This window comes from Rhinolophus sinicus, linkage group LG09 (genome assembly GCF_036562045.2).
Source record: "Rhinolophus sinicus isolate RSC01 linkage group LG09, ASM3656204v1, whole genome shotgun sequence".
Classification (NCBI taxonomy): Eukaryota; Metazoa; Chordata; class Mammalia; order Chiroptera; family Rhinolophidae; genus Rhinolophus; species Rhinolophus sinicus.
In genome coordinates this window covers 81,219,698-81,233,922 of record NC_133758.1, presented here as the reverse complement: position 1 = coordinate 81,233,922, position 14,225 = coordinate 81,219,698, and the positions used below count along the sequence as shown (strand labels likewise).

Sequence of the window (14,225 nt, the reverse complement as noted above, 5' to 3'; positions counted from 1 at the left end):
GCTCACTCTCACCATTCCTATTTAACATAGTACTAGAAGTCCTAGCTACTGCAATCAGTCAAGAAAAAGAACAAGGGCAGACGTATCACACTCCCCGACTTCATATTATACTATAAAGTGACAATAATCAAAACAACATGTATTAGCAGAAAAACAGACACTCCGACCAAAAGAACAGAACTGAGAACCCAGAAATAAACCCACATATATATGGCAAGTAATTTTCAACAAAGGAGCCAAAAGCATACGAGGGAGAAAATAAAGCTTCTTTAATAAATGCTGCTTGGAAAATTGGAAAGCCATGTGCAAAAGAATGAAACTAGACTGCTGTTACCATATATCCAAATTAGCTCAAAATGGATCAAAGACCTAATATAAGACCTGAAATAGTAAATCACATAGACGTAATCATAAGCACTAAACTTATGGACCTTAGTCTTAGAGATGATTTTATGAATTTGATTTCAAAGGCAAGGGAAGTAAAAGCAAAAATAAGTGAATGGGACTATATCAAACTAAAGAACTTCTGCACAGCAAAACCATCAACAAAACAAAGAATCAACTAATTGAATGGGAGAAGATATTTATAAACAACACCTCTGATAAGGGGCTAATATCCAAAATATATAAAGAACTCCACAACTCAATAACAAAAATCAAACAATCCAATTATAAAATGAGCAGAGGACCTGAACACACACTTCTTCCAAGAAAGTATACAAACAGCCAACAGGTATAGGAAAAGATGCTCAACTTCACTAGCTATTAGGGAAATGCATATCAAAACCACAATGAGATACCACCTCATACCTGTTAGAATGGCTATTACCAACAAGACAAGTAATAACCAGTTGGAGAGCTTGTGAAGAAAAAGCAACCCTCATCCACTGTTGGTGAGAATGTAAATTGGTACTGCTACCATGGAAAACAGTATGGAGGTTCCTCAAAAAATTAAGACTAGAAGTACCATAGGATGAAACAACCCCTCTTCTGGATATCTACCCCAAAAAATCTGAAAACATTTATCCATAAAGATATACGTACTCCTATGTTCATTGGAGCCTTATTCCATGTGGGCAAGACATGAAAACTGAAGTGTCCTTCAATAGATGATTGGATAAAGAAGATGTGGTACGTATATATAATGGAATATCCTCAGCCATAAGAAAAACTTACATACTGCCATTTACGACAACATGAATGGATCTTGCAATTATCATGCTAAGCGAAGTAAGTCAGACAGAAAAAGTTAAGAACCACATGATTTCACTCATATGTGGGATGTAAAACTGAAAGCAACAAATCAACAAGACAAACAACAAAAACTCATAGACACAGAGAACAGTTTGTGGTTACCAGAGTGTCACGGGGGGAGAGGGTGGTAGAACAGGGGAAAGGGGGTCAAATATATAGTGATAGAAGAAAATCTGACTCTGGGTGGTGAACACACAGTCATATATATATATATACACACACACACATGTACACACACACACATATACATATATATATATATATATATATAATGTATTACAGAATTGTACACTTGAAACCTATGTAATTTTATTAACCAATATCACTCCAATAACTTTTATTAAAAATAAATAAATAAATAAATAAATAAATAAATAATAAACAAATGTATCAGAACTGGAAAGGAAGAAGGAAAATAGTATCTATTTGAAGATAACATGATTTTTATACAGAAAATCCTAAAGGGTCAACCAAAAAACTGTTATATCTAATCAATAAATTCAGTAAAGTTGCAGGATACAAAATTAACATACAAAATTCTGTAGTATAGAAACTTTTTGTCAATACTACAAAAAGCCATCTATAGATTCAATGCAATCCCTGTCAAGATTTCCAATGGCATTTTTTTAGAGAAGAGGAAAACAATCCTAAAATTTATATGGATCCACAAAAGACCCCAAATATCCAAAGGAATCCTGACAAAGAAGAACAAAGCAGTAAGCCATCACACTTACAGATAGGCTGTATTATAAAACTATAATAATCAAGAGTATGGTACCAGCATAAAAACATACACATAGACCAGTGGTACAGAATTAAGAGACCAAAAATAAAACCATATAATTAACTAACATTTGGAAAAGGTGTCAAAAATAATAAATGAAGAAAATACAGTCTCCTCAATAAATAGGAAAATTGGACATTCACATATAAAAGAATGAAATCGGACCCTTATTTTACACCACTCACAAAAATTAACTCAAAATGGATTAAAGACTTAAATGTAAGATCTGAAACCATGATACTCTTAGGAGAAAATGGCAATAAAGCTCCTTGACATCAGTTTGGCAATGATTATTTTGATATATCATAAAGCACAAGCAACAAAATGAAACATAAACAAGTGGAACTACGTCAAACTCAAAAGCTTCTTTACAGCAAAAGAAAGTATCAACAAAGTGAAAAGACAACCTATGGAATGGGAAAAAATATTGCATACCATATATATGATAAGAGGACAATATCCAAAATATATAAAGAACTTATACAACTCAATAGCATAAATAAACAAACAAACAAATAAATCAATCAATAAATAAATGAATGAATGAATGAATGAATACATACATAAATAAATAATCCTGTTTAAAAAATGGGCAAAACCCAAATAAACATTTTTCTCCAAGAAGATACATGAAAGGCCACCAGGTACATGAAAAAATGTTCCAGCATCACCAGTCATCAGGGAAATGCAAATTAAAACCACAATTAGATATCTCTTGTCTGCTAGAATGGCCATCATCAAAAAGACAAGACATAACAAATGCTGGCATAGAAGAAAAACCGAAAAATCCTTGTGTACTCTTGCTGGGATTGTAAATTGGTACAGCCACTATGGAAAACAGTATGTAGGATTGTCAAAAAATTAAAAATAGAACTACCTTATGATCCAGCAATCCATTTCTGGGAATATAGCCAAAGGAAATAAAAACACTAACTTGAAAAGATATTTGCATCCCCATATTCATAGCAGCATTATTCACAATAACGAAGACACGGAAATAACCTAAATGTCCATTGACATATGAATGGGTGAAGAAGCTGTGATATATTTATATATCTATACCTATAGATATGGATATAGATAGAGATAGAGATATAGAGATATAGGGATATAGAGATAGATATAGATATAGATAATGAAATGTGAGTCAGCCATAAAAAATGAAGAAAGCCTACTATCAGTGACAACATGGATAGAGCTTGGAGTCATTACGCTAAGTGAAAAAAGTCAGGCAGAGAAAGACAAATACCATATGATCTCGTGTGTGTGTGTGTGTGTGTGTGTGTGTGTGTGTGTGTGTGTGTGTTTATGTCTGTGTGTGAAATCTAAAACAAAACAAAACAAAAAGGCAAATTAATAGAGAAAGAGATCAGACTGGTGGTTACCAGAGGCAGGGGGAAGGGGAATTAGAGGAAGGTGGTCCAAAGGTATAAACTTCCAGCTATAAGATAAATAAGTACTATGGATGTAATTAATGTACAACATAATGACTATAGTAAACACTGCTGTATGATATGTAAAAAATAGATGTTAAAATAGTCAAAAAAGAAAAGAAAAGTTGTTAAGAGAGTAAATCTTAACAGTTCTCATTACTGTGGTAAGTTTTTTCATTTTTCTTTTCTTCTTTCTTTTTCATTGTATCTATATAAGATGGTGAATGTTAGATAAACTTATTTTGGTAATAATTTCACAATATGTATAAATCAAATCATCATGCTGTATGCTTTACACTTGTACAGTGATGTAAGTCAATTATTTCTCAAAAAAAAAAAAAACTGGAAAAAAGTGATTGATCAATGATGGGTGAATATATTGATATAAGACAGAGTGGCATGGCCAATTCTAGAAACTCACATATTCAGCTACTCATTAATTCTTAAAAATATATTTATTGAGTCATTACTATGTGCCAGACACTACTCTAAGTTCTAGGGATAAAGGGATACCTGGCTAATAGAACCCACAGTGTCCTGCTCTTCTCTTTGTGGAGCTAATGGAAGGAGAGTGGGCAGAGGAAAAAATATGCATAAAGTAAACAAAAAAAATTTACAGCATATTAATGGTGTTCTCATATAGCAAATCTCTGGGAAAAAAAATAACATTAGAAGCCCTATTTGTAGTGTTTTTGGATCTCCCACCATTGTTTATTCCAAGCTAACAATGGTTCAAGAATCAGTTCACAGAATTCTTGAATATTGAACAATTAACTCTGAAGGGCCAGTACAGGTTGACTCCAAACACTACTGATAGTGCCAACAGGCTATCAGGATTTGGAGAACTGACAACTGACTACCTGAGTTAGAGTGCAAAGGAATGATCATGCAGAAGAGGTGACCTGTCGTTAAACTAAGACACAAATTAAGAGAAGAACCAGGAAGATAAAGGTCAGATGAAGAACATTACAGAGAAACTGCAAATGCCCAAAGGCAGGAAAGCATTGAACACATCTGAGACAAAAAGAGCCAGAACGCAGATTTTTAATTTATTTATTTTTCAGTTGGGAGACAACTGTGAGATCAAAAAGCCTCTTAGCCAATGTGAAAACAGTTTTACACACACAGACAGACAGACAGACAGACAGACAGACACACACACACACACACACACACAGGGGAAATCTGGGTTTATAGAATGCAAAACATAGCAGGAGATAAGTATTATTTATTTTATCAACTTTTATGGTTCTGAGTGTTCATTACAGATACTCCAGCCTATATTTCTTCAATCTTGCTGACCCTACAGATCAACTAGAATTTGAAGTTTTGTTGCCCCATTAAGAAGACTACTAACTTAAACATACTATGCTGAAATATATTATTGGGCTAATTTGGGCAGTATTTGGAGAAAATATAAATCATATTGTAGGAACCAAGCAAGAGGTAACGATTTAATTCGTTTAGTAATTTGGAAGTATTTTCCTCTTGGAGACAAGATGATAAACATAGTTCTCCATTCTATTATTTTATCCTGATAGAGATGTGGAGAATCCAAAACAACATACATATTTTTTCTCATCTTGTACTTTATTTTTTTTCATTGGGGTGACATTGGTTAGTAAAATTATATAGGTTTCAATTGTACTTTTCTTTAGAATGAATCAGTTGGGTTTCAAGTACAGGCTTGACAAGTGAGCAGCTCCTCCTAAGTGAAAATAAATCCTATTGTGAAGCAAACAAAGATTAGGAGGATTAAGCTCACAAGTGGAGGATCTGAAAGTGGATTTGGTTTTTATTATTGAAGATATTTGCATGGGTTAATCATATAGAGATCCAGCTCATTTGTGTTTTTTCTAAATTGAGATGAGCCAGAATGTCTCTGGGGCAGAAGAGACTTCTGCTGCTTATAAGAATATTCATTTTTCATTCCAATATTATACATTTGCTGCTAACAGTCTTGAGAGATTACCACTTGTAGTAGTCTGACAAAGAATTACTTGTTATTGACATGTTAACTATATTAATAATTACAGTAACTGTCTTTAAGTTACTGTAATTTGTTTACACATTCAAATTACTTCAGTGGTGATGCTTAACATTCATTTGGAATTATAAGCTTAAGGCAACAGCTAAAACATTTTTAAAAACATTAGTTATACATAGAATTGGGTTGCCAAATCTAAAATTCACTTTTCCCCTTCTTGAGGGATATAAAAATACCAGCTTTGTTACTGATGTTAACTTTCTCTACAAATAATACCTAAGAAAAATATCTTAATTTTTGATCAAATTATAGAAAAATGTGTCTAATGCAATTAATCTAAAGCTATGAATCTCAGACTATTTTACTTTATTCTTTAAAATTATGTATTGACTTACTATTCTAGAAATATAATAAATCTATGAATAACCTAATCTTTGCAATAAAATAAACACACGATACTGCTATTTAGATACAAGACAGTACAAAAGTTTTAGAAATCAGTTATTAAACTGAAGGATCTTAAGAAGTATAAATTAGAGAAGGAAAAGCAGAGAGGAGAATTCAGAATACCTTATTTCTAGTTCTAAGCGGTTATATTAATGGGTACTAGAATTAATGCCATGTGATTTTTGGATTCACTTCTAAGTGCACCCAAAAGACCATATTGTTGGAAGTTTAACAGAAGAGGCCAGATATTTTGTCAGTATCCACATGGAAAATAAAATTAAGGAAACTGCTCACATTATTCCGGCCAAAAATACTCCCAGCCAAATCCTCATCACCATCATTATTATAGTCATCATTACAATCAAGAAGAGCCCTTACTGAAGCAAGAACCAAATAGGCGTATTTAGCTTTGGAATTAAAAAAGAACAACAACAACAAAAAAAAACTTTTGCATGCACTACTTTAGTGCAATCTCTTTTTCTGTACACAATATTCAATTTCTTTTAAAAGGAAAATTGTACACTCAGCTCCATTTAAAATTCAGGTAATTTTCAAAATATTTGGGGCCAAAACAATCTTTAGACAGAAGTATTTCAATACTACCCAAGAAAGCCATATTACAAGGACTACAGCAAACAATTATTTCAATGTTTTCCAAAGTGGGCAGAATGCATAAAATTCTGCACAACATCAAGAGGTTTTGATCAAATGGAATTTGGGAAATGCTATTAAATCAGCTTACCATGAGAGCTAAGATTTTTTAATATCCAGATATAAGTTGTCAGTCTACGACTTAAATATGCAGAAGTATATGTTGAAATGCAGCCACAAGATGGGAGGGCATCCCAGGCAGAGGCAAGATTATGAGCCAAGATGAGCAGGTGGGAAGTCATAAAGCATTTTTGGGAAACTGTAGGGAAATTCTGGAGTTGCAAGAGAGAAATCTGGATATGGAAGCAAGAGCCAGACTATAGTCATTTTGAATGACAAACTAAGTAGTTCAGACTACTTAAAAAGTCAATCATCACCTATTGAAGATTCCAAGTAGGGAATGATAGCATAAATGTGGTCATTTGGAATATTACTCTGGCCATAAATGGGTAGGTTCGTTCTGAGCAGGAAAAATACTGGAGGCAGGGAGTCCAGTTAGACGGTCCTAGTAAATATTCAAGAATGAGATTAAATATGAATGATGGAAGGAGATGCAAAATGAAGAATGATAGCTACAGTTATTGCAAAAGAATGAGATTCAGTCTCAAAGTTTTTTAAAGAGTTCTCCAGGAGAGTAGTGGTGACTTTAGTGGCCATAGGGAATTTTTTTCAGTTTCTCTCCCTATGGGCCAGGCTTTATAACTGTGCCTTGATATAGATTTTCTACTACATTGGGCCTACCATTCTTGATGACATGGTTAATTTCTATTCATTCTTTAAAAATTCCAGCTCACTTTCCATCTCTTCTTTCTTGAACCAATTTTGTATGCTGTCTTAGTATTCTAGGTATACAATTTCTATAACACTTAAATCGATCTAATTTAAAGATTTATTAAGGTTTCTGTCTCCTGTTAGATTATAGGCTCCCTAAAGCTAGGGACCAAATTAGTCTATGTTTAAGAACTAGAACCGCAGCACACAGTAGAAATTCAATCATTGTTTGATGAAGGAGCATGCCTAGGAATGTTGGAATACTGGTAAACATAATGAAAAACAGAAATGAATGCAAAAATAGAAGGACTGAGGAAAAGTTGTTTTATCAAAATGTTGGAAAGCCAATGGAAACAAGATTTAAGAAAGTTATAAAAAGGGAAATTGATTAGGCAGAATTCCAGAATATGAGGGAGACTGTGGTATCCAGATCAGGCATGGAGAATACATCCCCCTTAGTCCAATACTTTCCATAGTTTTCAAAAGATGCCTCATGTTCTTCCGTTTCCTCACCTTAGCTTCTTGCTTTTCCATTGTCACCATTTAAACTTATGCATATTTGAAGCACAGATCAAACGTCACTATCCTATAAGACTTTCCTGGTCACATATTTCTCTAAATTCCTAGAATGTTTTCCCCCCTTAATAGGTAGCCTGAAGACCACCTACATAAAATCCCCCGCAGATGATGCTTATGGGAAGTTTCTTTTTATAGATACACCTAATAAATGATGAAAGAATAAAAATAATTAGAATCATCATTTTACAACTGCAAATGAAATAATGGATTTAAGTGAATGATCATCTATGGCTACAAAAAACATTAGTGGACAAACACTGGTGGGGTACTCAATGATGTATGGATTAAGTTGTTAGTACCCAAACCTACTTCCCAAATTTAATCATAAAAAAAGAAACGACTAGATATTGTATGCTTTCTCATGGAAAGACAAAATATGCCCTCTCATATATATTTGCCAAGAAAAAATATAAACCTGCATTTAACCAGACCTCTATCTATAACAATCAGTTTAAAGGAAATACAGAAGATAGAGAAAATGTGAAAAAACAGTACTGGGTTGCATTCAGCAAAATGACGAATGTGCAAAATAATCCCCCCCCCCTTTTTTTTTAACAAATAAATTGCAAAGGATAAAATTTAAAGGTGGAATGAAAAACCGATAGTTTAAATATGCAGTTGACCATTGAACAATGCAGGGTTAAAGGCACCAACCTCCCATACATTTGAAAATCCACATATAACTTCTGAATCCCCCAAAACTTAACTACTGATAGCCACCTGTTGGCTTTATCAATAACATAAATAGTCAATTAATACATACAAATACTTTTTGTGTCACATGTATTGTATACTGTATTCTTACATTGAAGTAAGCTAGAGAAAAGAAAATGTTATTAAGAAAATAGTAAGAGAAAGTGCATTTATGGTACTGTATGCATTTATTGATACCATAAGTTTACATCGTGTGTTTACAAGATGACCCATCTGTCAGTACCCACATCAATATGGTCTTATAGGATACAAAACATTAGGTGTTATATGTATTAATAGTAGACATCAAAAATAAAAAGATAATGTGAAAAAGAAATTTACATTTATTCACAAGTATAATGATTAATATATTGATACTGAAGAAGCAGCAATATGATTGCTGTATGGTAGGTTAGTGTACTTGATACTATTGTTTCATGGTAGCCTAGCCTATACACTAATGAATGAATCATTATAAAATTTTTATCATGTATAGTATAACAGTCATATTCTTAACAGAGTATTGACATTTTTGTTACATTAAAAAAACACTTACCTGTGATGATAAGCTGATAAAGTCTCTCCAATTATGAAAGAGAGAGAGAGATAGAAAGAGAGAGAGAGAGAGAGAGAGAGAGAGAGAGAGAGAGAGAGAGGCATACACACAGTAATGTAATTCTTTGAAAGCAAATGTATAAAACAGTATGAAAACTAACACACTATTAATTTTATATTAAATATCACTCACCTTATGCCTATGGTAGGATAAGCTATCCACTTCAACACAAGTCTTGTGCATGATGTTCTACATGGTGAATACTTAGGTGAGGATGATAATGATGATACAAAAACATTGCATATGGTTCTTGTTGTACAGTTATTAGATTTTCATACCAAGACACACATATACACAACAGGTACACTTATTAACTGTATGGCATGATGGCTATTTACTATTCATTAAGTGGAAGTGGGTCATCACAAAGGTCTTCATCCCCCTTTTCTTCACCTTGATCGGCTGAGAAGGAGAGGGACAGGAGAAGCTGGTTCTGCTATTTCAGTTGTGACAGAGGCAGAAGAGGTGGAAGAGATGGAAAGAGAGGCAGGAGAGACAGGCACACAGGTGTAATTTTATGGAAATACATCATAATTTCTGTCTGACTTTTTCGCTTTTTCATTTCTCTAAAAATATTTCTATATGGTACCAATCCTTCTGCTGCTGCTTGCTTTAGTTTTAGTGCCTGTGTCAGAGAAGGGTCTAGATCACAAAAATAAGTCAAAAGTGGTCTTGAACAATTGAAACCCATCTGCCAGATTGTCTGATGTCAATTTGTTTTCTGGTACTGTTTCTTCTATGTCTTCCTTCTCAACATCTGGCATTGGTACAGAAGCACTCATCTCCATCAAGTTGTCTTCTGCTAATTTATCTGGTGTGGTATTTATGAGATATTGAATTTCTCCAAGATCCATATCTTGAAAACTTTCACCCCACACCATTTTTGACATATTCATAATATCATTTATTATTTCCTTGATTGGCTGTGTTGTAAATCCTCTGAAGTCATGCACAACATTTGGACACAGTTTTCTCCAGCAGGAATTTATTATTTTGAGCTTGATACATTCATGGCTTTTTCTATGACAATAATGGCATTGTCAATGGTGTAATCCTTCCAGATTCCTATGATATTCTCTCTATTGGGTTCTTTTTCATAGTATTGACAATATTTTCCATAGAGTACCATATGTAATGAGCCTTAAAGGTCATTATGACTCCCTGATCTGGAGGCTGAATTAGAAACAATGTGTGGATAAATAGACCACTTTGACGGTTCGGTGTTGAACCCATGGGTTTCTGAATGGCCAGGGGCATTGTGCATATCAAATAACTTTAAGGTCAAATTCTTGAACAGGCACTTCTTCCGAGAAGATATACAAATGGCCAAAAGATACATGAAAAGATACTCAATTTCACTAGCTATTAGAGAAATGCAAATCAAAACCACAATGAGATACAACCACACATCCTTTAGAATGGCTATTATCAACAAGACAAGTAATAGGAAGTGTTAGAGAGCTTGTGGAGAAAAAGGAACCTTCAAACATTGCTGGTGGGAATGTAAATTGGTATAGCCACTATTGAGAACAGTATGGGGACTCCTCAAAAAATTAAGAATAGATTTACCATGTGACCTCTTCTGGGTATCTACCCAAAAAATCTGAAAATAAATATCCATAAAGATATATGTATTCCTATATTCATTGCAGCATTATTCATTGTGGCCAAGACATGGAAACAACTGATGTGCCCTTCGATAGATGATTGGATAAAGATGTGGTACATATAGGCAATGGAATATTACTCTGCCATAAGAAAAGATGAAATACTGCCATTTGTGACAACATGGATGGATCTTAGATTATCATGCTAAGTGAAATAAGTCAGGCAGAAAAAGTCAAGAACCATATGATTTCACTCATGTATGAGATGTAAAACTGAAACCAAAAATCGACAAACAAACAAAGAAAAACTCATAGACACAGACATTATAGTGGTTACCAGACATAAAGGAGATTGGGAGAGAGGTAGAAAACGGTAAAAGGGGTCAAATATATAATGAAAAAAGGAGGTTTGACTTTGGGTGATGAACCTACAATGCCTATACAGGTGATATTATAGCATTGTACACTTAAAACCTATATCAGCTGACTAACCAATGTCACCCCAATAAATTTAATAAAATTTAAAAAATAATTAAAAGGCAGTCACTTACTGGCAAGGTACTTCCTAACTTCAGGGACAAAGCACGGATGGAACCAATACAGAAAAACGATTCCCATTGTCCCAGCCTTCTTGTTGTACAACTAAACGAGTGGCAGCTGGTGTTTATCTTTTCTCTTCAAGGCTCAGGGGTTAGCAGCTTTATAGATAAGGGCAGTCCTGCTTATAAACCTGACTACATTCACACAAAACAATAGAGTTTGTCTATTGCTTCCTGAATTAATTCCTGGTGCTCATTTCTCTTCCTTATTAACAAATGTGAATTATGGCATTTTATTCCAGAATAGGGAACTTTTGTTTGCATTAAAAACCTGTTCAGGCAGATATCCTTTTTCCTCAGTGATTTTCTTAATGGTGTCTGGGAACTCACTGCTGCCTCTTGGTCGGCAAAAGCTGCTTCTCCTGTTATCTTGACATTTTTTTTTAAGCCAAACCTCTTTCTAAAATTATCAGGCTATCCTTTGTGCTGGCATTAAATTCTCCAGCTTTAGATCCTTCACCTTCCTTTTGCTTTATGCTGTCAGATAATGACTTCACTTTTTCTCGAACCATATTTGAGTCTATAGGTACGCCTTTCTTATAGCAATCCTGCACCCACATACAAGCTGCATTTTCAATATGAGATAAAAAAAGTGTTTTGCAAAAAGTGCAAGGTTTTTGTGCCTGTTGGCATAGCTGCTGTGATGGCTTCACAGATTTTCTTTTCTTTTTTTTACAGTGGTCCTTATGCTGGATTCATTCATCGTACAATGATGGGCAACCACAGCTGCTGGCCTCAGCATATGGTGCACATCAAGCAATTCAACTTTTTCATGTAATTCCATGACTTTTCTCTGCTTCTTGGGAGTAGTTTCAGCATCACTACGGGCACTTCATATAGGCCCCAAGGTGTTATTCAAGGTTTACAGTACTGTACTAAACACGATGAAAAATATGTGAGAATTGCAAGAGATCACTTTTTACTACGATACATAATTTACTGGAGAGACAAACCTTATGCAGAGATGATTAGCATCACATGATGTTTTAAGCAGATACTGGAAATAATTATGTTCACCACAATAGCAAAAGGAGGTGGCTACAAAATTATTACAGTAGCACAGTATACACTACAATTAATTTTACAGTTATGATTTAATATCGCATCTTTACATTTGTTTACATTTCTCTCAGCTGTGAATGGTACCATGTATGGTCTGTGTTTTGTGTACAAATTTTGATAACTTTCAATTTTTTAATAATAGATTTGTGTATGTTTTATAGTAATTGATAAAATAGACTAGTATCTACCTACATTTATTCATTTGTGACACATCCAACTTTTTCTTATTTTTTTCAGTATTTCTAGGGTACATGGTTTGTCTCTGAGTTTTTTCAAATTGTTGTAAATCTCCAAAAAATTCTCCAATATATTTATAGAAAAAATCTGCATATGTGTGGACCTGTGGAGGTCAAATGCATGGTGTTCAAGGGTCAACTGTATATTAAAAGAAACTTAAAGATGTGTCAACCAAAAGTGAGGATATTTTTGGATCCTGATTTCAACTGACCCAAATTCATAAATCACTTATGAGACAACTAAGGAAACAAGACCACTAACTGATATTAAGATATTGCTGCTAATTTTTATATATGATACATATTATGTTGTATAAGCATCATTATACATCTTGAAATACTTTCAGATGAAATGATATGATGTCTTCAAAGTAATGCATGGTGGTGGTGGGAGGGGGGTAAGCCGTGGTGGTGTAAATGAAAAAAAAAAAAAGATTGTTGTTGGAGTTGGATGATAGCCAGATAGATCATTTTTATATATGTTTGAAACATTCCATTTGATATCATTTTGAAATGAGCCCCATTTCTGAACTATTGAATGGGAATATCTGAAGGAGAGTCTGGGAATCTGCATTATTAGTTCCAAAGTGATTATTATGCACACTAAGATTTGTGAATCATAGTCCTGAAATAATTGATCCCATTGTGCTTGCTCTGGTCAGTGAAATATAGTCAATTATCTACACATGCCATATCTTTAAAGATAAAAACTGTATCTTGCATCTCCCAAGGCCATATATTTTTGTGTGTACTCAATAAACATTAGTGTGAGATTAGTCAAAATATTCATTGTTCATTCTGAAGAAATATTTTAGGTCTAGATTATATAAGACACACATATATTCTGAGATATCTGGGCCATTTAGCATCAGGAGTGTGCACCTTCTCACGGCTGTCAGCAACAATCCTGTTTATTTGGACTTTTTTCCTTATTTAACCCTCCTAATTCCTAAATGCCCAGTATTTACATACCTTGTGCAGCAAGGCTAAGATCTAACTGGATGAGAACAATAGCCTCGTCTTTCACAGACAGATGAAAATAGAGACTATTAGCAGCTGTGTATAGAATATCTATACTGATAACTATATATCCTTTTGAGGAAATGAAATGTTTCCAATTGCCATTACCCCTCAACATAGCCTTTCTGAGTTTTTGTTTGTTTCCAATGGTTTATTTATTAAGTAACCAGTTCGACTCTCCGAAGAGAGTATTCTTGGAAAAATGTAACCTATTTAGAATCATTTTCCCAAAGACCTAGTATTCCCTACACTAGGGATGTCCAAACTTTTTTCAACATTTTTCACCAAGGGCCATATGTGGTAAAATACACAAACAGCCGGGCCACTTACTCGAGGTGAAGTATGTATTGCCTCACCTGGTTTATTTAAGCAAACTAAATATATTTTTGGAATTTGCTGCGGGCCAATTAACAATGGATCATGGGCCGCAGTTGGCCCGCAGGCCGCAGTTTGGACACCCCTGCCCTACACCTACACCTTGGAACT

General features: G+C 34.1%; 1 protein-coding gene across 1 annotated transcript in view; it reads right to left on the bottom strand.

Annotated features, from left to right (window-relative positions):
- The window catches only part of ZNF804B (zinc finger protein 804B), a 447,541-nt gene that overhangs the window by 84,552 nt on the left and 348,764 nt on the right, over positions 1-14,225 (bottom strand). The window lies entirely within an intron of this gene.